The 24,722-nt window shown below is 36.0% G+C and overlaps 1 long non-coding RNA gene across 6 annotated transcripts in view; it reads right to left on the reverse strand.

The window, feature by feature from the left end:
• Positions 1 to 7,961: 7,961 nt before the first annotated feature.
• The window catches only part of LOC117672853 (uncharacterized), a 54,192-nt gene continuing 37,431 nt past the window's right edge, over positions 7,962 to 24,722 (reverse strand). For 4 of the 6 annotated variants that reach the window (XR_004593397.3, XR_015733392.1, XR_004593398.3 and 1 more), the window contains one exon: positions 14,519 to 14,861. This is a non-coding gene — a long non-coding RNA (uncharacterized LOC117672853). Of the gene's footprint in view, positions 7,977 to 13,417; positions 13,711 to 14,518; positions 14,862 to 24,722 lie in introns of those variants that run through there. The other 2 variants (XR_009620155.2, XR_004593396.3) reach the window with 2 other exon arrangements.

Below are 24,722 nucleotides of genomic sequence, written 5' to 3' on the forward strand. Positions count from 1 at the left end.
CCCATAGGAAAACATGATCCTATTCTTCCACTTCCATTCTATTTTCATGATGGAGTTAATTGCTCTTACAGAATATTTCTCTCCAACTGTTCATATCCTTATAGTTGATGTTTGTCATCATGATCTCATTTACTGTGAATTGGAACACCACTGAGATTTCAGGTACAGTATACGCTGCCATCCAATTTGCTATTAAATAACTTGATTGCCTTAAATTAATACTAACACTGTCAGTGATGAAGTGTTCATGTGCTTTCTTGACTTGTACTAATTCAGCCTTACTGTGATTAAGGCAGAGGTTGGCTCCAGATCCATCTCTGCCCATTAGCGGGATTTTTCTTCCTAAGACTCTCTGATTCTTAAGTCATGTAAATATATTTCAGAATCAAATAATATCTAAATGCTAGTTCCATGGTTGTCTAAAATCTGAACTTACAATCTTTTTCTCGGTCGTACAATATACTGTACGTTGTACTACATAACAGAACATAAAAGTATATATTGTAGTATCACATAATTAGCTAGAGAGAATAATGCATTTATCACTTCACAGGCAAAAATAATTAAATAATAGGAAGATAATCCCAGAGATCTGCTCAGATGGACAAAATATAACAATAGGGGAGCTGGAAAAAAAAGTTGCAAGATGGAAGCAATGGAAAAAAACTCCTATGAATATAAGCTCTCTCCATATTAGTAACTTTCTCACATCGGTAGTGCAAAGCTGAAGCCAGCCCTGATTTTCAACACATTGGCCACATTCATATAAAGGTCTCAATCAGGACATGTTTATTCGGTTAAGAAAATATAATTTTAAATCATAGTCAAAATGCTTTATTAAGAAAATAATCATGTTGATCATGAGTGAAAAAGCCTATAAGCCTAAATAAATGTACACTATATCACACCATAGTATAATATTTTACCAACATCAATTAATCAATCAATCAATCAACTCTAAACATAAATTTTTATCACTCTCTGTCAGGTGTGCTTCCTTCAAAGTCCAGGAAAGAATGACCTAAACTCCATTGTTTATAGAGAAAGGTACTTTTACTAGAAAAGTGAACGCAACCAAAGGAAAGCAGAATCTAAGGCGATACGCGCAAAAATTGCATATAGAAAACATCCCCTCCCACTGTCCACCATAAATTATCCAATCCAAAGGTCTCCCAGGGGTCAGGTGGAAGCACATGTCTGGCAGCTTCATCAATCAGGAATGCCACAACCATTGGCCCGACGGCAGCTTCAAAGATACAGTCCGGTGGCTTAACTATCGGTTTCGTTTTCCTCCAGCACGCTCCCCCCCATGCTACCTAGTTCTCCCCCCTCCCGTTACTATGGCAGCCAAAGCAGTAAAGGCGGAGGCTGACACTCTCTTTACACTATTTCTTGGGCAAAATGTTAAAAAACTGCCAATGCTACTTCAATTAGCTTAGTACAGGGCTGTCAAACACGTGGCCCACGGGCCAGATGCATCATGCGCTGGCTGTGCCCACACCTGGTTTAGCAAAGGGGGAGGAATCCCAATACATCACATGATGCCACCATGACGAAGCAAGTTTGACACCCCTGGCCTAATATCACCTTGGCTAGTCATAGGCCAGTTTGAAATTGGCTTCTCAAAGATAGTCCTCCCATAATCCCAAACTCAAATATAAACTTGCATATTCTGGTGAAATATGGGATGAGGAAGCATGGAATCAGGCATCAAGAAACTAATCCGCAGGCTGCAAAGAAAATATCTGAATCATATGAAAGTGAAATTCCTCATCCTAAAACAGGGATCCTCTGCCCTTCACTATTGCTATTGCACTGTTTAGCATATCTTCTGCTGTCTTTCAGAGTAACAAAGGGAAAACACCACATCCCCATTTTAGAAATTATTCATAGCATGGAGCCAGATGGAAGGTAGGAATTGTACAGCTTTGAGATAGAATTAATTTTACAATACTTTTATTATTAATATTGTATTTATGTGTATATGTACACAAGGTTCATTGGTTGGTTGGTTGGCTGATTGATTGAACTATATTCTAGATCACATACCTCCACTTATATCCTTACATTGCAAAAGAAAGAAAACTCCTTTTTCAGAAGCCATGCTGGTTCAGCAAATTTTGTTCCTCTCATTACACTTAGAATAGCTTAAAAGTTTAATTTAGTGGTGCTTTCTTCCAGTTAAAATTCAGCATTGGAGCAATGTGCTTATAATGTCTTGGCTTCTCATTAGATTTTATACTGGACATAGTATTATCTATATTGAGCTCATTCACTTGCAGTAATATTAGAATTTGTAAACATATTTTTTTAATCTTTAGATTGACAGCCTCAAAACTTCATTTCTCATCTGTTCTGTCTGATTAAATACTGAAACTGGTTAGTTTAAAAATGGTTCTGCAGTTATTAAATATCTTCATTATGAAGACTGATGGAACTATTCCATTTCTCTGTATACCTGCTCTCTTTTAGCAGCCTTTCAACCCATTTGATATTTGGCAATCCAACCAGTCTCATAACCAGCTTCCTGCTTTGCATTTGTAGTTCAATGTTCTATATGCTATTGAGAAATATGTTTCTGTATGAGTTCACTCCCAGTAAGTTGAAATAAACACACAATGAGAAATATATCTTCATTGACTGTAACTTAGTCACATACTCTTCAATCCATTTCTAACCTCTCTTATTGCCAGTTTTGTCAGAATTAGTTTGAGTTTCCTTATTCAGCTAAACCTTATATTTTTGTCTATATTGTGTCACTTTTGAAAGAATCATCTGTAAAAATACAACACGTAACTGCTTTGAGCTGAATGCTAATCAACAAAGATGTCTTCCCCTTTTCTTAATTTCCCAATGATTTTTCTTGCAACTTACCTTACATACATACCTCCTCAAGCATTTTCTCCCTATGGTTTATATTTACATTTGAATCCCTCTCTAAATTCAATTCAGGATGAGTTTGTCTATTCAAGGCTGACAGAATTTCAACCAAAAACCTCTTGTGTTTCTATCCCAATGGGTTAAAGAGCGTCTTGTTCATAAATGGTTTATTATCAATGCTTCATTAGAAACTATGTCACAGATTATGTCAATCTGGACTATTCTTTCTTGCCAAAAAGTAAAGACTTTCAAGCTGTGCATTTCTTACCTTCAACTTTCCAATCTGTTTTTGGAATCTCAATCAGTTCTTTAAGGAATGCAAATGATACTTCTCCCTTAGCCCTGTAACAAGCTACTGGGAAATTCACTTGCATAATCTCTGCCTGTTCATGCATGTATTGTAATAATAATTGGCACTAAAAGAATAGGAAACTTAAAGATATATTTTCAAAGACACATAGATCTTCCTGGCCTTTTAATCAATTCTTATCTCCAAAACAATCAGTAACATAAATGTAATTAGATTAGAGTTAATATATGTCAGTGGTTTGAGTTTTTAACTGTGTATCCTACATCATCAGTTATAGATTCACACTGTGCCACGATTTGTCAAACAAGCCAACATTGTTTAGTCATTTGTAATATTAAGTGTACACTGTGGTTAAAAATGTAGGTTTACAATACATTTAATACCATATTGGCCAATCAAACTCCTATGGTGTCCATCCCATAGATTAATTATGTGCTTTGTAAATATGTCCTTCCTTTGTGTTTTAAAGCTCCTTCCAATAGTTAAATGATAATCATTCTTATTACTACATTTATTATTGCTGACACAAGCCTTTCTGATACATTTTAGTAAATCTGTTTATTATTTTTAGAAGTTATGTATAGTACATAGAACATGTATTCTCGCCACCCCCATCCTCAGCCATCATTTCTACAGCAGCACCCAATTTTATTTTGGTACATATTTAAAAAGAAGTAACTTATTAAATGCCTAGTACTAATGCCGTCTAAAAAGAATAATAGTTCATTATTCTTATAGGATGTACCGTGTTTCCTCGAAAATAAGACCCCGTCTTACATTTTTTGAATCTTGAAATAAATAATACTTTGTATTTATGTGTTTTACTTTGTGGCTGTTCACCGCCCTGAGTCCTTCGGGAGTAGGGCGGTATACAAATCTAATAAAACAAACAAACAAACAAACAAAAAACAATATTTTCGGGGATGTCTTATTATTTTGGGGCATGTGGAGCAAGACGGGGCTCCTCTTGCCGTCTTACCTGATTTCCAGCTCTGTCTCCCTAACCCTAACCAGAGGAAATGGCGGGAACCGGCTGCACATGCTGTTAAATATTTTCGGGGAGGGCTTATTTTGGGGGATCTTATTTTAGCACATGCTGATTGAGCTTATTATCAGAGGATGTCTTATTTAGGGGAAACAGGGTAGGTAACATCTGGAAGAAGTTTTAGTGTCTCCATAATATTAAGTTATCTCGTGGTAGAACAAAATCACTATAATGTTTCTCTATATGTATGATGACTTAATGCTTTTTTTTAAGCATGCATAACTATCCTTGGATGCTGTGGGTCTAATATCTTCTGTTTACAGTAGCCATAGGAATAAGATGATGAATCTTCAGTGCTGTGGAATTATTTTCCTATTACTGTCCATCCCTTTCCCCCAATTAACACCCACTCCCATCCCAGCTCCTACTTGCTTTTTGCTTAGAGGTCTGAGGGACAAAAGCTTTGTTTTTCTTTTTTTGCTTCATCTTTTATCTTATGAGGCAAATAGCAAGTTATAAGAGTGATTTTTATCAGAAAATCAGGCTCTGTCCATGTTGTTATTCCCTTTATGCCGGAACGTTCTGGATGCATTGGAATTCTATTCACATCCAACTTTTTCTCCTGCATCACGTATAATTTGGCCCCAAATTAATCATCAAAGTCTTGAAATGCTACCAGAAAAGCTGCTTATTTCCCAACCTGTCTGAATTCTTTTTAAAGAACACTTAAAATGGATGTGTGTTGACTACCTTCTGATGTAGAACAAGAAACAAACACATCCCTCTGACAAAGTGACGTGCTCTTTTCCTCCCTTCCTATCTGGTGGAGAAGAAAGATTCATTTCCAAGGCATGAGCAAAAAGGAAAAGGAAGACAAATATTTGAGGGCTTCTAAAGCTTCCAGCATTCTCTGCAATCATGACTAATAGTATCAGGTTGACATTTCTTTTTTTTCCCCCACCCTTCCTTTTTTAATTTCCAAACTCCAAGTCAGTGGACAAAGTTTCCAGCTGCAGGGACTATTTTAACTCTGCCATAAATCTCTTTTCATTGGCTGACTCGAAACAGCATTAATAGTGCTATTGAAGAAAACAAATAAGTTTTATCAGATTTGTTGGCAAAGTCATGTCCTATATTACCACATCCTCAAATTATCAAGGGCTTATTTTACACCAAACCAGAATATACTTTCAAAAGTACTTTCATCTGGAAATGTTCTATGGCCAGGACAATCAATGACAGGAGAGGACTGTAATGCAGATGGTGAGGTATTTCAGCAAAAAAAAAAAGACCAAATTTCAATCTCTGCCAATTTCAAAAGAATTCTGGTACCAGTAAAATGAACCACACTGCCTGGAAACTGAAGAGACATGCCACTTGACAAAGCCTGGGGTAATCATTGGGCTGGTATAAAATTTCATGTATATACTTAGATAGAGGTCTATAATCCTGGATTTTATTCTGGAAACAATTTTCAGTTGTTTGTTGGCCTGTATTATGTATTAACTGTTATTGGGATTGAACATCACATTAAACTACCATGAAGTTTGTTTGGTTTTGATACTGTATACTGCATTAAACCAGCCATTGTGATTCGAACAGCATGATTTATGATTATCATGTTATACAAACTCATCTGATTGATTAATTACATTCTGTTAAATAAAGCACAATGGTGTAGTGTGATGTATGAACAAAATTTGTATGTTGTTACTCTATAATGAATCACTGTCTATACCCAAAGATGTTATTCATAAACCCATATAAATAATATTGAGAGACTTAATATCTATTGCCTCTGAACCAAATAAAATACTGTGATAAAAATGTATTCTCTATTTTCTCTCCATGCTAACTCAACTTAACAGCCAAAACATTTTGATGAGATTTGCATAATACAAGCCTCCACTTATGAAGTAATCAAGTAATGAGTGAATATAGTCTTCTAATGGTTCTTTTATTCATTCTCCCAAGCTTCCTGTCCTTCCATTGTATTTCATAAAGAGACACCATGTTGGAAGTATAGGAAATCAGGGAAGCATCACAATGAAGGAATAATGTGCAACAAACAAAAACATTGAAGCACCTTACACCATTCTTCAAGAATAAAGTAAGCTAAAAGAAATTCTAAAGAGATTTCTGAGGACAAAGTAGATAGAAATCTTTTTCTGCGGGAAAAGAACACTACTGAAAACTCCAGGACATATTTCAACATAGCAATAATTTTCTGCATTTTTATATTTCTAAGCAGATTGTGAAAATTTGAAAAGTTCTTTGCATTACCAGATTTCTTATCCAACCAGAACAATCCCTAATAATCAATATTGAACATCTTTCTGGATAATAGCTGTAGGAAATACTCATTTTTCTTCTGTTAATATCTATCAAACAATTTCTAATGTCATTTACCTTCAGCCATATTTGACCGAACCATTAAATATTCCATCTTCAACAAATAATTATAAGATACACAGACAGAGGCGCACACACCCACACACACACCACTAAAGGTAACATTTCAAACATGTTCTTTTAAACCATTTACACATACTTAATTAATGGAAATTAAAGAGAAATTTAATTGCTTTACTAGCTATATGGGAACAATTCTGCCCTTGTTAAGAGAAACCTGCTGGTTCAAAATGATTTGTTAATTGGCTTGTCAGTCAGCTGTGAATTAATTTTTCATATCTGTTCTAACAATAAACCTTTCTTTCTCTCCTTGCTCCAAAGGAACATATAAAAGGGCAGCTTTACAGCTTTCAGAGAGGCATAAGAAATGTGGCTTAACATCAGATTCAGAATTTCTTATGAACACTTGGTTAACATTTGGATTAGGTTTAAAAATAGGTTGCGGAGATAGATTTTGTTTATTTTATAGTATGTCTCAACTTGTTAGCACAATGACTATATTGACACATGGACTATAGTTTATGTTCTTCACTATTAGAAGACATTAAGCTCATCCCTAATGCTAAGATGAATGGACTCATTCTCTGTCACCCTGGATGGCAGGACCAGAACGAGTAAATTGAAATTACGGGGAAATATATTCAGGTTAGATATGAGAAAAATTTTTCTTATAGTAGGAACCAGCGGTGGGATTTACTTACCTTCCCTACGAGTTCACAAATGTGAGCATGCTTGCACACACCTCATATGCGCATGCATAGTAGGTGCATGTTACGTCAGGTCAGCTGGGCGGGGCCTCCTGCCATCGCTGCTACCAGTTCGCGCAATCCAGAGAGGACCGGCTGAATCCCACCATTGGTAGGAACCCATCAACCAATGAAGTAGGTTGCCTCATGAAGTGGTAAGTTCCCTTTTATTGCAGGGCTTCAGACAAGAAGCTGGAAAGCCATATGCTCAAAACACAGATCAGGGACTTGGATGATATTTACATTGTTTTCATAAAGCACATTACTCTTTCAGTATAATTTGTTTCATTTTGTATATATTTTGTAAACTCAGCCTCTGGAGTCTCTGAACCATGATCAATAGCTTAGCCTATGTAAACTCAGCCAGTTGTGGTTTATTCAATAAGACTTGGCATTGCATGTTGTTAAGTCATAATGTGATTTTGAACCATTAAAGAACATTAAATTGGCCAAGTTACCCTTACCAAAGAGCCCTGCCAATATGAATTAGATTCCTCATAGAAGAGTAGGACTCTCTGGAGATCCTTATCCAAAATATCAAGAACTATTTGTACATGAAGAAGAAATCTGGCTTTTCTGGAGAAGAGAGTAAAAATCAGCTTGTTATTGTTTGAGATCTTGAGCCTGGTGAGTCTGTTTGTTCCTAGAGAAGCAGAAGGTTCACTTGTGGGATTGAACTGAAGATATTTACCTTAAACATCTTATACAGAACATTAAAAAATAGTCTATTATATCAACGGATTATTTATTGCCTACAAGATAACTCCAAGAGATCAAGAAATACTGAGCTTTCACATTCTATTTATTTTAGCTTAACACATATACCATAAACAAGTTACATTATGTACTTCACTTGCCAATACTTATACTCCTAAGTAAACTCCAGGGAATCCAGGGAAAGTAATGACTTGGTACTCTGCTAGCTATGTTCTGTGGAAGGCAAGCAGCATGATTCATCTCACTTAGAGAAGTTGGCATGTATCCACTCAAGTCCTGACATTCCATCTTACTTTAATGCATTTCTTTTTATACTTAAAGGTTTTACTAAATCTACTACAATTTGTAACAACAGAAAACCACTTTGTCCATTTATATTATTTTCTGCTTGACCACTGGACCAAATGGACCAGCTTTCAGATGGTTTACTTACCATAAACTGAAATTCATCATCGTCCAGCAACAACATGAATACAATGTAAATCAACACAAACCAACAACGTTAAAAAATACTGAAAATGTTTTGTGAATTTGTGTGATACCCATTTATATTCTACAAAAGATGGCAACTTATCACATTGCGTGCAGATAAATTTAGGACTGATCTTCCAGTCTTCTGATAAGCTTAACATTCTTACCACTCATAAATCATATTACCAATATATGATAATATCCATTAAGCTATTTTATTGTAAACACAATGAAGCTCAACTCTGTGTCAATTTCATGGACACAACCATATAGTTATTTTGGAATCAGTATGGATGCAGCTAATAATCATTGCCTTCTTTCAACATTTTTGTTTTACTCCCCAGTATAGTCTGTTATTTCCTGATGCTGTTCCATTCAAATAATAACTTTTTCTCACAACTGACTGCAGTGTACTAGTACAGCAACTTCATTGCCATTTTTCAGATCTTGTAGATAAAAGTAGATAAATTATTGCAAAATTCTGAACAAGGGTTGAAGTCCCAAGTATTGGTCAATTTCCAGATTAGGTAATTAAAGTTAAAAGCATGGCTGTGTAGAATTCTCCTGCTGTTTTAATTAATGAAATTATATTTCACTTCCTTTCCTATTAAGTATGAAAGAGTGGAAGAAAAATGGAAGGAGCAGGTTAAGATTGCTTCAGTAGAATGATTATGTTTCATCTCTGATTCTGCTTAATTTTGGCAAAATATGAAAAATAGTGTTCTTGTAAACCTGAAAGTTATGGGGAACAGATATCATCAGGGAGAAATCATTCAAGAAGGAAAGTATAAATCTCTTGTACAAATAAGTGATTTTTTTTAAAAAAATTCTGTTTTTATTAATTATTCATAAACATTTTACTTAGATGCATTGAGGAATTTAATTTCATTTAATGTTACTCAGTAGAAAGTACTTTACATAGTTTCAGGACTTACCTTCAACAGGCACTGATGAAACAAGGGATTTTCCATTGGAACCAAAAGAAAAATATGTGTTCAAAGCCTTTTTTTTTATAAAAGTGTGTATGCAGTTTGCATCTTCCTTCAGTCCTTTAAACTTTTAAAACCAATGCTAAACTTGTCCTGCCAAATGTCAAGAAGTAGATACTATCTACCATAACTATGGCATATTTCATTAGGTAAGTTGTACTCCTGACATCATATTGCTTTATAAGAATGCACCCAGTGTGGCTTCCTCAAGTGAGTCACCACCATGATGCATTGGCCAGGATATTTATGGAGTCACTTTACTTAGGATCTATGATTAAAGAAATTGAATTTTTAAACTGAGAAGCTAAAATATGAAAATATTACTTAAAATTAAATCGTATTTTCCCTTCCTTTCCATCTTTTCCCTTTTGTTTCCCCTTTGTGTAATTAGCAATTCTATCATCCTATCAATGATTAAAATAAGCAATCCTTATAAAAGTAATATAGAAATTAAATATATCCTTGGAGCTGCAGCTATCAACTGATTCATCATTATGACTTCTATCTTGCCTTCACTGATACCTGCAGTCTAAATGGCTGCAACATAAGGGCTTGCCTACTATGTGAATATCTTAGTAGGATGTCTGCAGCTGCAAAATGCACATACTTCATTTTGGAGTATTGCATTATCAAAGTAGCAAAGATTAAATGCTACCATTGTGTTGAATCACAATATTGTTTGATTGCTTCACATATATAGGAACACAACCACTGTGGTTGGTAAAGCAGAGTTAAAGACTTAGCAAAGTCTGTGAATCTAATAAAAAAAACCCACATGCCAGAACTCATGAATCATATTTTCACCTCAACTAAATAATATAACTCACTTGCAATTGCTCTAGATATCTTTTTATTCTGTAAAAGTTTTGTCATTGATTTATTGAATAACAACATTGCATCTCTATGCTGAAATAAGCAAATTTTGATTATTTAGCTTTCCTGTGCAATTAATGAAGTTAACTGGTTAAACAACAGTAGCTATCATTGATATCTATCTATATATTTCTTCCCCAAATCCCCAAACCTTTAACCTTAGACTGTCTACTGTAGACCTCACCACATTCCTAAAAGGTCTGTAAGGGGCGTGCATAAGCGCACCAGCGTGCCTACTGTCCCTGTCCTAATGTTTTCTTTTATTTGTATCCTTTTCATGTATTTATAATTATGTTTACACTTGTATCTGTCATAAAATACATGCTTCATGAAATAAAATAAATAAAAAAATAAGAAATAAATATGGCTGCCAAGAGTTGACAATGACTTGATGGCACATAATTAGTCAATCAGCTGTCATTGTCAATCAATGAAATCCTTTCTGAAAGTCCCTAATATTGGGTATCTCTATTGGTCGATGAGTGACTCCACCTTGGTGGCCCTTCTTGATTCCCCTGTGCTCACCATTAATTTGTTCTTGTTTAGTGGGCAGCAGTTTGGAGCTGGGAAAAGTTGCCTTGCCTTCTCTCAGTCAAGAGAAGAACCAGAGAAACAACCAAAAGTGCTTTTCTAAAAGGCAACTGGACTCTCCTGAACTGAACTGACAAAGTTTCTTGGATGAAAAGCTGAAACATTTTCAAAGGAAAAAAAAAATAAGGACGTCCAATTGCCTTTTGGAAAAACACCTTTGGGACAACCATGACTTGGGTGATTGAAAATCTCCATAAGCAACCAAAGGAAAGATTAGAGTGAATAGAAGAAGGAAAGAAAGCTGGAAAGAAGGAAGTGGGACATGTGGCTCTAGCATGGAGAAAGACATCACATCGAAGCAGTGGTGAAATCCTATTTTTTTTTACTACCAGTTCTGTGGGCGTGGCTTGGTGGGCATGGCGTGGCTTGGTGGGCGTGGCTTGGTGGGCATGGCAGGAGGATACTGCAAAATCTCCATTCCCACCCCACTCCCACCCCACTCCAGGCGAAGGATACTGCAAAATCCCCATTGCCTCCCCACTCCTGGGGGAAGAATATTGCAAAATCTCCATTCCCACCCCACCCTGGGGCCAGCCAGAGGTGGTATTTGCTGGTTCTCTGAACTACTCAAAATTTCCGCTACCGATTCTCCGAACTGCTCAAAATTTCCGCTACTGATTCTCCAGAACCTGCTGGATTTCACCCCTGCATCAAAGCTACCTCTTTGGGTTGGGACCAGTCAATCAACTGGTAAATTCAATTCAGTTTAAGTAATTATAATACAATGCACTTTGTGGCAATTCCCCTCCCACACAGACACACACACTTTATTTATACTTTGTTTCATTTTATGAACAGCCTCCTACCAGAGATTTGAGTTATACCTACCTTGACATCCTTCAGAAAGGCCTTGAATAAAGATGGAACTATAACTCAGGGCATTTGGAACTGGTTGGTTGATTGGCTGGTTTTCAATCAGCGCTTAGGATAGCATTTATAGTTTTATAGCTTTATTTTGTTGTTTCTTTATTATTCTAAAGTGCATATGATTATTTGGCAAACAACCAGGATTCAGTTGAACCCATGTTTTAATAAATAACTATATACATAGATACATCCACCAAAGGGGTCTGAGCAGTGTGGAACTAACGAGGAAAAAGGTATTCAGATCATAGTGGATAGTCAATTTATGAACATGTCAATTCCTTGTGTGGTAGCTGTGAAAAAGCAAATGCCATGCCTCAGATCATTAGGAAAAGAACTAAAAATAAACTGCCAACACTGTAATCCAGATTAAGGAGTGTGGGGGTTCACATACTTAGGACGTTGGGCTGATGACTGACAGGCTTGTATTCGAGACCCAGTCACTGCTGCAGGATGGGGTGAACTCCAGTCACTTGCTCCAACTCCTGCTGACCCAGCAGCTTGAAAGAAGGCAACTGTGAGATGGGTACCATATCAGTGGTCAGATTAAAGGAGACATGAAAGGAGCCCACAACTGGGCACCCCTGGGCAACCGTGATGTTACTAGCAAATCCTTTCAACCTGGAAGCACTTCGGCACTCCCAACATAACTGTAGTAGTATCCAGATTAGGGAAACCAGAAGTTTGAGCAGAACTTTGAACACCTCTTTAAATTAAAATAGATTTTTAAAAATTGATATTCTTTCATTTGGGAGAAAAGGCATGATATAATCAAAGTGTGATTATATTATTTCCAAAGGGAACTGGATAAATTCAGGAAGGATAGTTCAATTAAAACTATTAGTCTCATATTACTTCCAGGATACACACAGGATCGCCAATATGATTGCCAACGTCCAATGACAGATATGTCACAAGAAGAAGAAGATACACAGCATGCTTCAATACAGTACCAGTTGCAGGAGAACTGAGGCAAGAAAAGGTTATGCCTTCCCCTCCTCTTCAGAAGGACCACAGAACATCCAATAGGTCGTTGTGGAAAAGAAAATGCTGGGATAAAAAGAACCTTGCCTTAATCCACCAAAGCTATTTTTTAAAAAAACTAGTCCTAGACCCTGATGTTGAACATGGATTTGCGCAAACTCCAGGAGACAGTGGAGAATAGGAGGGAACTGGGCTGCCATGGTCCATGTGGTCACAAAGAGTTGGACATGACTTAGTGAGAACAAGAACAAAGTAGTTGAAGTCTAAAGACTTTCCCTGAAACAATGTTGCTGTGTCAAGTGGTCTGATTTCAGAAAAGTGCCCAGCTCGACCATCACAGATTTTGATGAAATTTCATTTTTACAAAAACCGTCACCTTTACACTCAATTTGTGAACTATTGGAAAGCAGTAGGAGAATGAAATTTTATATTCAAAAACCTTGTTATTACGCACAAAGTTTTACGCACAAAGTTTTACATTTCCCATATCTTTCCTTCCAGAGATATAAAAAGTCAAACTTTACCCTTTTTTTTGCACCGCAGTCATTTTTGGCTAACTTTGCTCCAAATTATCTAGATGGAGATCACTCATGAGAATGTTCTTATTATTTTGTTTAATAGAGCACATCAAGTTGGAGAAGATGGCCAAATTTTGTTTCTCTCAACAAAATATTGCCGGAGATATTATGTCTCAAAGTTGCTGAAACCTCAGTGTCATACTGTAGAAGGCTGCGGTATGGGGTCAAACAAATGACTATATTTCTGCAAGTATTGCATCGGAAAGAGTAAGACTTTACCAATGTTCATTGGGGACATGTTCACATCAAATTTCATTGAAATCCATGATGGTCGAACTGGGAGCCCCAGACCACTTGACATGGAATGACCCTGTATTCCAAAAAAAAGGGAAAGAAACAGGAATACATAAAGAATAATTTAGAATTGCTTCTTAGTAAGAGAAGCTTTTAGTATTAACTAGATAATGAAGCATTGGTTCTGCATCCTTATTGTTAGCAAATACTTTATGCTTAATGCTTTAACGTAACTTGTAGGCTTAGACTGACTCTTTACCATTTTACTCTGTACCAAAATATTTCAGTGCTGTGAAATGATTTGCTCAAGGATTATCAAAATAATGGGTCCCACTAAAGATAAAACTATAGAAGCTTTGCACTAGAGGAATGACATCACTGGATGCAACTTAGATTCAAAACTCAAAACTGTGCATAGAAATATATACATAGTTAACGCATGAGATTTCTTATGTATCTGTATTACAAATAGAGAGAACGCTCTAAGATATGAAATTACATTTAGGTTCTATTTATAGCTCAGAAGAAGCTTACATTGCAATTTACCAGGAAAAAATTACAGTTAACAACTATACACAGTCAACTAGCAGGTGTTAATTCTAAATTAAGCTTTTAGAATTATTTTAAAAGTAACATACAAAACCCAAAAGCCCTAAATAAAAGGAGTGGTTTTTATTACAATTTAAAATACGAGTGGATTAGCTAGTTTTATGTTCCTAGTACAAAAAATAAAAGGAAATTAAGATCAGTCTGTCCTTTTCTATGTCTCCTTGAGTAAAGAAACCACAATATCTCTCCTCTGAGAAACACATAGCCTGTGGAAATGTACCTGGGGCATTCCTTTCAATAGCTTGTGTATAAAATTACTGCCCAAAGTGTAGATATGTAGTTGACTCTGCTTCTTTATTCAACATTTCAACAGGCTTTCCTTTTTTGAGAAAAATGCTGTTATAAGGAGTGATCCTATACAATTCCAATCCTGGGGTGCACTAATCTAAATCAACTTCAAATTGGATTTCCAACTGATTTGGAAGTTGAAAAGGCACTATTCACCCAATGGGATTATTTATACCTACAGAAAAATATGGCAGTGAAATTGCTATCCATCTGATTCCTTCTGGACATGTTTGATGATTTTCAGTATCAGTTACTGTCCAATATCTTCCCAGGCCAGGCATCTGGACAGGAGGCATCCAGTGATTTCATTTCTTATCTTGCAGACCAGTTCTATAAAATGAAGCATTGGTGTGTTAGGTATTTTTAAAAAATCCTTCTGAAATACAGGTAGTCCTTGACTAAAAACCACAATTGGCACTGGAATTTTGATAATAAGGAATAAGGTCATTAATTAAGTCATCACATGACCAGACCTGATTTTATAAACATTTTATCGTAAGGTCATTAAATGAATCAAGTAATAGTTAAATTAATCTGACTTCTTCAGTTAACTTTGCTTGTTGGAAGCTGGCTAGGAAATAATTATGATCATGTGATTGCAAGACGTTGTAACCATCACAAATGTGAACCAGGTGCCAAGTACTTGAATTGTAATCACATCACTGTGAGGGTAGTGTGACAGTCGTATTATTGAGGATGGATCATAAGTCACTTTTTTTGAGGCCATTGTAACTTTGAATCATTGGTAAAGGAATGGCCATAGATTCAGGACTATATGTAAATGGAATTTATTTTCAGTCACTATTAACTTGTTATGTTTACGTTTCTGTAGTCTAATCATTATTATGCCTGAATTCAATGAATTTGCTCTGCTTTAGAGATAGTGCAGTTACTATCAAACATATTTTGGGGCTAACTTGAAAATGTGATTTTAATTTTTTCACTTGTTCTAAACAGAGTTGATAGAATAAATGGGCCATATCTATAGAATATATTTCACCAATTCTATAACCATTTTATTTATTACCAATGTCAACTGGAGTACAACACAAAATGATGGGTTTAAGCCCCACATGGCATGCAACACAACCATGTAAAATTTGTATAATCAATATGATCTTTTCCCTTTAAAGGTCTGGTCATTCTCCAAAACCTTTCTCTAGAAATCTCCTTCTAAAATTAGATTGGTGAGAACAGAAGGGGTTTTTTTTCCTGTTAGGAGAAATGGAATGATATCCCTATGAGCGTGGATTCTATAATGCCAACTTTCACATATTTTAATGTATTTTATACTCATTATTCCATTGAATATTTTAAGTATTAACTTCTTAGTTTAATCTTTGAATAGGAGTTGGTCTGGGGTTCATAAATCTAGGATATAATATTCAGTACTGCACATGAATATATGATTAGAACAACAAATATTTTGAGATACATAAGTATAAAGTTATAGAGGCATAAAAACTACAATAAAAAGGTCTAAATGTAATCATTTCAGAAAGTTCTAAGTTTAAAGTATTTGCCACAGACGTTAGCTCCACCCCATGACATTTGAAGAGAGAACTATTAGTCAACTGATGTCGTTAACTAAACCTCATTATGTTTTTGGATGACACCAAAAATCTAATCGATCAGCCTTATTAAGCTAGCATCCATCATCTTAAAGACAAAAGGCAGCCTTCAGAAAGAAAAATCATCTATTCTAATCTAAGAAGCACTTCTTAAATCAGAAGTGATGGTTTCCTACATTTTAATTCCATTGCTCACTCAAAATTACTCTGAATTGCACCACTATGGGCTAGAATACTTTTAATAATTGGAAATGTTTGGATGTAGAAAGACTTGGCAGTATTCCAGGGATTTGAAATTTTGTTTGTATATCTACAGACTCAACCAATGAAATGATTAGCTGCCTCAAAAAATTGATAAGAGTTCCTCTCATATTCAAAAGAAACATTCTCAATTTTAAGGAGAGTATTTGTAATTCAGGGTTGAAACGAGGGGGTCCTTGGTGCTCTCTGAGCTTGGTTGTTTTCTGTACTTTAAATAAGCCTAATTCTGAAATAATTTTGCAGATGCAGAGCTTGTAGATAAAAAAGGATTCATGAGCCCAAGATTGGTCTCAATGAATGCAGTTGGAGGATCTTTTTATTATAAGGTTTACAATCAATTCTTGCATTTCATCATCTGGGACAGGAGACCATGATAAAGCATAACTAAGTCCAAGGGATAATATATTATGCTGCTTTTTTATAGCAATAATGTGAAGAAAGAAGATTAGAATCTATTGATAGAACTCTGGGTGATTTGCAGTAATTGCTAGGAGCTTTCAAATTTTCAGCAGTTAACAAGAGCAGTTAAAATAATGACATTTTTCTACAGAAATAGAACTGTTGAAATAATGAATATATAATATATCTCAATATAATATTAAAATAAAGGATGTTTGGAATATCCAGAGGAGTACTTTTGAGTTCAAGGGCAGTGAGATTAGTTCAGTTCAAGCAATTTATATGTGTGTAATGTGCATTGCCCATTGCTTCATTCTAAACGCTTGTCTTTTGCAACTTATGTATGCATGCATGTATGTATTATGCATGTATGTGTGGGTGGGTGTACTAGTTAACATCAAGCAAAGCATGGCATAAGGATGGGAACAGGAAGGAAGTGAGGTGAGACCAAATTTGCTTCTATTTTTTTTAAAAAATGTTTTATATAACATGGTAAAACATGGTAAAAAACACAGGAGTAAAATGTAGAAAACCAAAAAAATAAGAGCATCAGAATATATAGAACTATTTTATATCTGCACTTTTTGCTCTTTTGTGTATTTTTCTTGGTTTGTATTAATTTTTTATCCTTGTATTTTACACTTCAATAAAAATTATTATTACTTAAAACTATTAGCATTTTAACTGATAGACAAATAATCCTACTTGTAATAATTTGAGCAGAAGAATTAGAATAATAAATTATAACCTGCAAATGCATGTACTTGCTCTTAATTTTTATAATTGATGTACAACTTTCAATAATTTGCTTCATTTTCCCTCTCCAACAGATCTTAGATACATTAAATTTCAGATCCATACTCTTTGCTGATCATACAATTTATCTAACATTTATTGCAAACCATTCCATTTCTCAGTCAGCAACACAGTATAATCCCAAAGGTGCTTTTTCCAAAAGGCAACTAGATTTTCTTGATTTTTTTCTTCAAAAAGATTTCACTTGTCATCCACGAAGCTTCTTCAGTTCAGAACTGAAAAAGTTTCTTGGATATGAAGTGAAACATTTTCAATTAAAAAAAACCCAAGAAAGTCCAATTGCTCTTCGAAAAAAACACTTTTGGGACAACCACAACGTGGATGATTGAGAATCACCATAGACCACAGGGCATTATCTGCATACAAACATTCATGTCCCAAACAAACACTTCTAATGTCACCACAAGGATACCTAAACACATCAATCAATCAAGGAAATAACCTTGCTTTATTCCATCCACAATAATGAGATATTTGCTAAATATTCCATTTATTCTAATGCATGTATCGCTTCCATCATTTATCAGCCTTAGCACATTTTGCAACCATCTTTCAACTCCATATTTGCACAAAGCATGCCTCTGTTCAATCCTATTCCTTTAATCATACACTTTCTTTAAATCAGCAAATTTACAATAAATTTTAAATCAAAAAGGATCTTGGGGGGCCTGCAGGCTTTGGCTCCTGCAGGGCTGAGAAAGAGGCTTACTGCTGCTCCTTGAAGAAAGATAGAGTTGCTTGATCCACAAAGAATTCTCACTTCAAGATTCCAATGGAAAGATCATAATAATCCTTAATAGGGACTCAGCAAAGACAAGTGTCAAGTGGGGAAGAAAGAGAACAAGCACAAAAATGACTTAATTGAGCTTTTAAAAGTCTGGCAATAAAGTATACTCAGATGTCGTCAAGGCAAAAGCCATTCAGTTTAAGTTCACATGCAAAAATATGAAAGGGAAGGGAGGGGAGGGGAGGGGAGGGGAGGGGAGGGGAGGGGAGGAAGGAAGGAAGGAAGGAAGGAAGGAAGGAAGGAAGGAAGGAAGGAAGGAAGGAAGGAAGGAGAGTTGCCAAATACTTTCCCAGTCATGCTTAACAAACTGATTCCTCATAGTTTTGCATTCAATCTTTATACCTTTTCCAGGGTATAGGATAATAACATTATTCCAATCATCACAGACAGATGAAATCTTCCCAATCAACCAAATCAATATTTTAACATTTTTTTCAGTTACACACTTCAATCTTACAGCTTTATTGTTTTTTTCTATAGTGCTATAAAGCACTATGGAGAGGTATATAAGTCTAAGTGCTATTGCTATCCTCAGAGCATTTATGAATTACTTTAATTTTTTTCCCTACAAACTAAAATTTGTGGTCTTTGACATATCACCATATTTCCTACCATATTCAAATCTCTAAAGTATTCCCAAATTCCCCACATTTCAGGTCCACTCAAATACACTCTTAATTTATCCCGATTCAGTCCACTGGAGGTCCCTTGTTGGCCCTCTTCATCTACTGAAGAAGGCTAAATAATGAAAAAAAATATTTCTATTGAACTCATTGCCTTTTCTTTGTCATTTTTACTCTTAACCATGTCTTTGACAGCATTCTCTGCAGCTATCGTTTTCTTTCTACACTCTCTTTCTCGCAACATTTCTTACAGGAATTATTACAGCATGCATCATTCTCATCCACAGTCTCTTTCACATCATCATTCCACTGGGTACCCTTTTTCACTCTTCCCATTTCTATAACACCATGCAGTTCAACAGACCTCTAAAACGTAATTCTTTTCACTACCTTTTTATCTCCACTTTCCATGAGCCAATACACCATTATCCATATCTCATTAACTCAAAGAAGTTCAAAGTTATATGCAATGAAATATGCAACACTGAAGATATTAATATTCTAAAACAATACATCAATATATCTAATAGATCTCAAGTTCTGTTGTTGTCATGGCCATGTCATATTCCATTTGTGGGGAGGGAGCTAAATGCAGGAAGGAACACTATTGGCTGTAGAGTTTATTCAAAGAGATCTTCCTACAAGTATAATTTGTGCAGAGCAGGGATGAAATCCAGCAGGTTCTGACAGGTTCTGGAGAACAGGCAGTGGAAATTTTGAGTAGTTCGTAGAACTGGCAAACACCACTTCTGGCTGGCCCCAGAGTGGGGTGGGAATGGGGATTTTGCAATATCATTCCCCTGGAGTGGGGTCGGAATGGGGATTTTGCAGTATCCTTCTTCTGCCACACCTAACAAGCCACACCACACCCACCAAGCCACACCCACAGAACTGGTAAAAAAATTTGGATTTCACCACTGGTGCATAGCTTTATTTTCTTAGCTTTGATGGCCAGCCCATCTTGGGGCTAAGATTATACTGCCCATTTAATCAAAATGTCCTGGAAGCAAACTTTTTTAAAAATTCCAGGTTAAATAAGGGCAGCTCTTGATAAGACCAGCATCTATTGCTAACCAGTTTCCAAATTTTCTTGATATCTTTAGTTTTGAGGGCTAAGTGTTATATAAGAAACCTTGGTCAGTTTAATTTTCACTTTCAAAAAGAAATATATAAACTTTTGATTTTTATTTTGAACAGAAAGCAAATTTGCCATAAAAATAATATTTAATCTTCCTAGCAGATTGGTTGAGTTTTTTTATATCTACACTTTTAATCTTTCAATAGGTGATTATTGCTGTTGGAACTGAGTGTGCTAACCATCTGTTCCATGTTGCTGCGTACTTCTAGTTTAAAAGAATAGTCGTAATCATGTGGGGATGCAGCCCTGAAAGTGACTCATATGGTTTCTAGCCCAGCAGGCAATCTGTATGTAGATTACCCTCCCTGCAATTCAAAGTATGGTGTAAGAACAAAAGGCTAGGAAAAAGTCACCTATATAAATTTAGACTGGAGCTCAGTTTAAAATATATATATATATCGCAGGTGTAAGATACTTTAACATGAACAAACACCCCTTTGGGTCGATTATGAACTTTGGTTCATTTATGAAAGTTATTTTCTTATTTTTAACATGGAAATATGAGCAATTATTGCTAAATAAAATCTAAGAATTGTTTGCAGACTCTGAAAAAAGATGTTTTTGATGCCAAATGGATGAGAAATATGGTGCCTTTCAAACTGAGATAAATTAAAAGTCTTTCATTTATGGCCCAATGAAATAAGCGAAATATTATGAAACTATTTTTTTTTAAAGAAATAAAGGGCTTTTACTTTAAGGCTGCAGCTAGTCACAACTGAAGGAGACAATTTTTGGGAAACAATAGATTATTATTTAATAAACAAGAAAGATATGGACAAGGAAGAACAGCACCAAATATCTGGTTTCACTATAGGCTCAAGGTCCCTTCTAACTCTGTTACTGTTAAAAAAAATATATTTGGGCTTATTTGTAAGGTGACCAACATTTTTACAATGAGGAGGAGGACACAAATACATTGAAGAAAAAAAAAGAAGTGAGTCTAATGCGTGCGTGTGTGCCGTGTCATGTTTCAGTAAGAAGTAAACAAAGCCATTTGCACACGGCGCACTCTCTCAAAACAATTCTCCTGTGCGGAACGCATGCATCTCATAATCGTGTCTCGCCGCACTGTACCGAGCCTTGATGAATCGTCATGTTAAATACAAATACGTCACATCACACGCAACGAATCGGATCGGCATCAACCGAATACAGAGATTTACAGATTAGTCTTCAAATATCGAAAAGGACATGTAGGAGGACACTTTTTGACAGAGGACAGAACTTACAAAAGAAGGACTGTCCTCCCTAAAGGAGGACGATTGGTCACCTTATTATTTGGGTATACTGAATTGTATTAAATTTCAGGTTAATGATGCTAATATAATCTATGGGCAACAGAAGTCAAACTTGTATATAAACAAGGTGCAAAAAGTATGTAAAACATAGCTTCTGCAACTTTCCAAAATCCCTTTACCCCAATGGCTATAGAGCTGTCTATACATCTCATTTGTAACAAAATAATGTTTCTGTGTGAACACGAGTTAATTTTTTTTTTTTATTTGATTTATATGCCGCCCTTCTCCGGAGACTCAGGGAAGCTTACAATGTGTTAAGCAATAGCCTTCATACTTTTGTATATTTATACAAAGTCAGTTTATTGCCCCCACAAACTGGGTCCTCAATTTACCTACCTTAGAAAGGATGGAAGGCTGAGTCAACCTTGAGCCTGGTGAGATTCGAACTTACAGTAATTGCAGACAGCTGGTTTTAATCACAATGCTATCAGTCTGCTGAGCCACCAGGCTCTATTCGTCTTTCAAGTTGTGCCACTGTGTATGTGTGCCATGGGAGGCAAACGCTCCCATACCTTCTGTGACCCGCAGGCAGAAGAAAAAGTGGCTTAGAATTTTGAGCCCCTAGCCAGATGCAGTCCATTTTCAAACTCTATCTTCCTTTTGCAAGCTTTTGCCCCCATCCCAAATTTGGTCGCATTTTGTTCTGTTTTCAGGAGATTATCCTATTGGTAGACAGATGGGTAGAGACCCAAGCTCCTTTGCACAACTTTTTTTCAATATTGTGGTAGGCTATAAAATATAGAAAAAGTGTTATAACTTTTGTTGAGGACTGGCTTTGGTATGTATGTTTCTGAATGTAAAAGCATTTGTTCCTCTAAACAAAAAAAAAAATCAAATCAGTGACCTTTTGCTTAAAAAGAACTACCATATCTGTTAATGATTAAAAGATATTTGTTTTACTTGACCTTCCTACTTAGTTAGTTTGGAACTAAAGACTTTACTTTTGGGCATAAAGACTTTCAATAGTTATTTTGAAAAACTTTAAATGTTTGATTTCCAGCTGTTATGGCCAAGGCTAAGGCTTAGACTTTTCCTACTGAGGGCAGTAGTATATTGGTTTACAAGGTGATCTCTAGATTAAGAGGTCCTGGTTTACAGGTGTGTAAGATGTGCATCTGTTTGGGGAAAAACTGAGCTTTAGTTGTCTTTAAGGAATGGTCAAATTGTGTCAATGTTGTCCCACTAGAAAGGAATATTACATGTGCACAGATTAATATAATTATGTCTGGGAATCTAAATCTACACTTTCTTATTTTACTAAAACAAAAAGATTTGATCAACCAAAGGCAAGGCAGATCATGAAGGTAATGTCTATGAGTCCATCCAAAAATAATTGTGGCATACAATGTAATGTAAGAGAAATAAAATATATAAATTAACAAAGGAAAGGAAATAATTGTGTTGTGTGTTCTCTGAAAACATCTACATTGAATAGTGATAATACAATAAAGAGAAAAAAACCTAAATATGTTAGTTATGATATGATGGTTAAATGAACCAAACATAACAAGAAATTAACAGAAAGAAAAGAGCCATATGATAAATGTAGCTATCTACAGAAAATTAATTCAGTTGTTGATCTTATTATTAATGGACAAGTAACCTGATTTATCACATATGTAATGCAGACTAAGCATTTCTGTTAGTCCAAAGAAAAATAGGTAACATTTATTTGCAAACCTTGTAATCTGCCAGTCCAACTGTTCTGGTTCATCAAAGTGCTAGACATTTCAATTATTCTTCTGCAGACCATTTTGGCTCCAAACAGTAAGACATTAATGCCAATTGCCAGTTTATAAATTGCAACTTGTAAGATCAAGCTCTGAAATAGCAACTCACATACAGATATTGATTCTCCTTCCTCTTACAATTCAACCACGTACATATACCAATCCAGTTTACCTTATACAAAGTGATCAGAGGCTCAAATTATTATTCAGATCTCCAACTATCAGGTTCACCTGAAGAACATATTCACTCTTATAACTTCTACCTCTCTTCTGACTAATAATTCTGCCTCTGCATAGCAAAATCAACCACTTTATAAGAGTTGCATATGCAGCAGAATCTTTGAATCTGGGTGCAAATAAACACTCATGTTGGGGTGGATAAATTGTGGATAGTCACAATTTACTCTGGTTCTTGTACCACATAAAATATTACAATTTGTATGGATATTAATTTCTGCATACATTAATTCTCCATATTAATAAATTGGCTATTCTTCAGAAGTTTGATGACTCAAGCCCTAGTCATCTCTCATCTGGATTACTGCAATGTGCTTTACCTGGGGCCACCCGTGAAATACATTCAGAAGCTTCAGCTAGTGGCAGCACAAGCAGTCTGTGGGGCCTATAGAATAACCCCTGTTACATCACTGCTTTGCAAGCTGCACTGTCTGCCGGTTTTCTCCCAAGTGCAGTTCAAGGAGTTGGTTATGACCTTTAAAACTCTCCATGACATAGGTCCAGATTACTTGATGATGTGTCTCATACCACTAAGACAAATCCACCCTACTTGTGCCAGCGGAGAAAGCCTTCTGAAGATCCCATTGGTCAAGGAACTCCAACTAGCAGATTCCAGGAGATGAGCCTTCTCTGCTATAATGCTGATCCTCTGGAACATCCTGTCCTCCAGGATGAGATTTGCCCCCATCTTCCTATCATTCTGCAAGGACCTTGAATACCTGGCTCTGCCGGTGGCCTGGGGACCCAAAAGGGGAGTACCACACTGGAGGTGCTTACTGGACTAAATAGTTAACCCCACCTGACCTCTACTTCCTGATCCCCCTCCAGCCATCTTTTAATTCATATTATTGTATTTTCATTGTTTATTTTTATTGTTTCATTGCTTTGCTATTGTTATACTTATATTTTTTATCAATTATTTTCTATTTTACTGTTGTAAGCTGTCCAGAGTAGCCCCATGGCAAGATGGGCAACAAATAAATTTCATTAATTAATTAATTCATACATGTGTGTATGTCACTTTGCACGCGCTCGTCAGGGCTGCGACCAGGAAGAGGAGCTGCCCAGGGGGCATGCACACGCCAGATAAGGTACTTCCAGTTTCCGGCGCACACATGCATGCCAGTCAGCAAGTCTTCCGGTTACTGCTGTGCATGCACATGTGCTGATCAGCTGGCCGGTGCGCATACTCATACCGAAAGCCAAAAGAGCTGGTCTTCTGGTTTCCGGCACTGCCGCACGCACAAAGGCCAGCTGATCTGTGCATGCAAATGCGTGCCAGAAACCCGGAAGAAGAACAGGCGATGTTGTGCGTACCAGGCCACATGGCT

The sequence above is a fragment of the Pantherophis guttatus genome, chromosome 3 (assembly GCF_059756535.1).
Source record: "Pantherophis guttatus breed Tessera chromosome 3, ASM5975653v1, whole genome shotgun sequence".
Taxonomy (NCBI): domain Eukaryota; kingdom Metazoa; phylum Chordata; class Lepidosauria; order Squamata; family Colubridae; genus Pantherophis; species Pantherophis guttatus.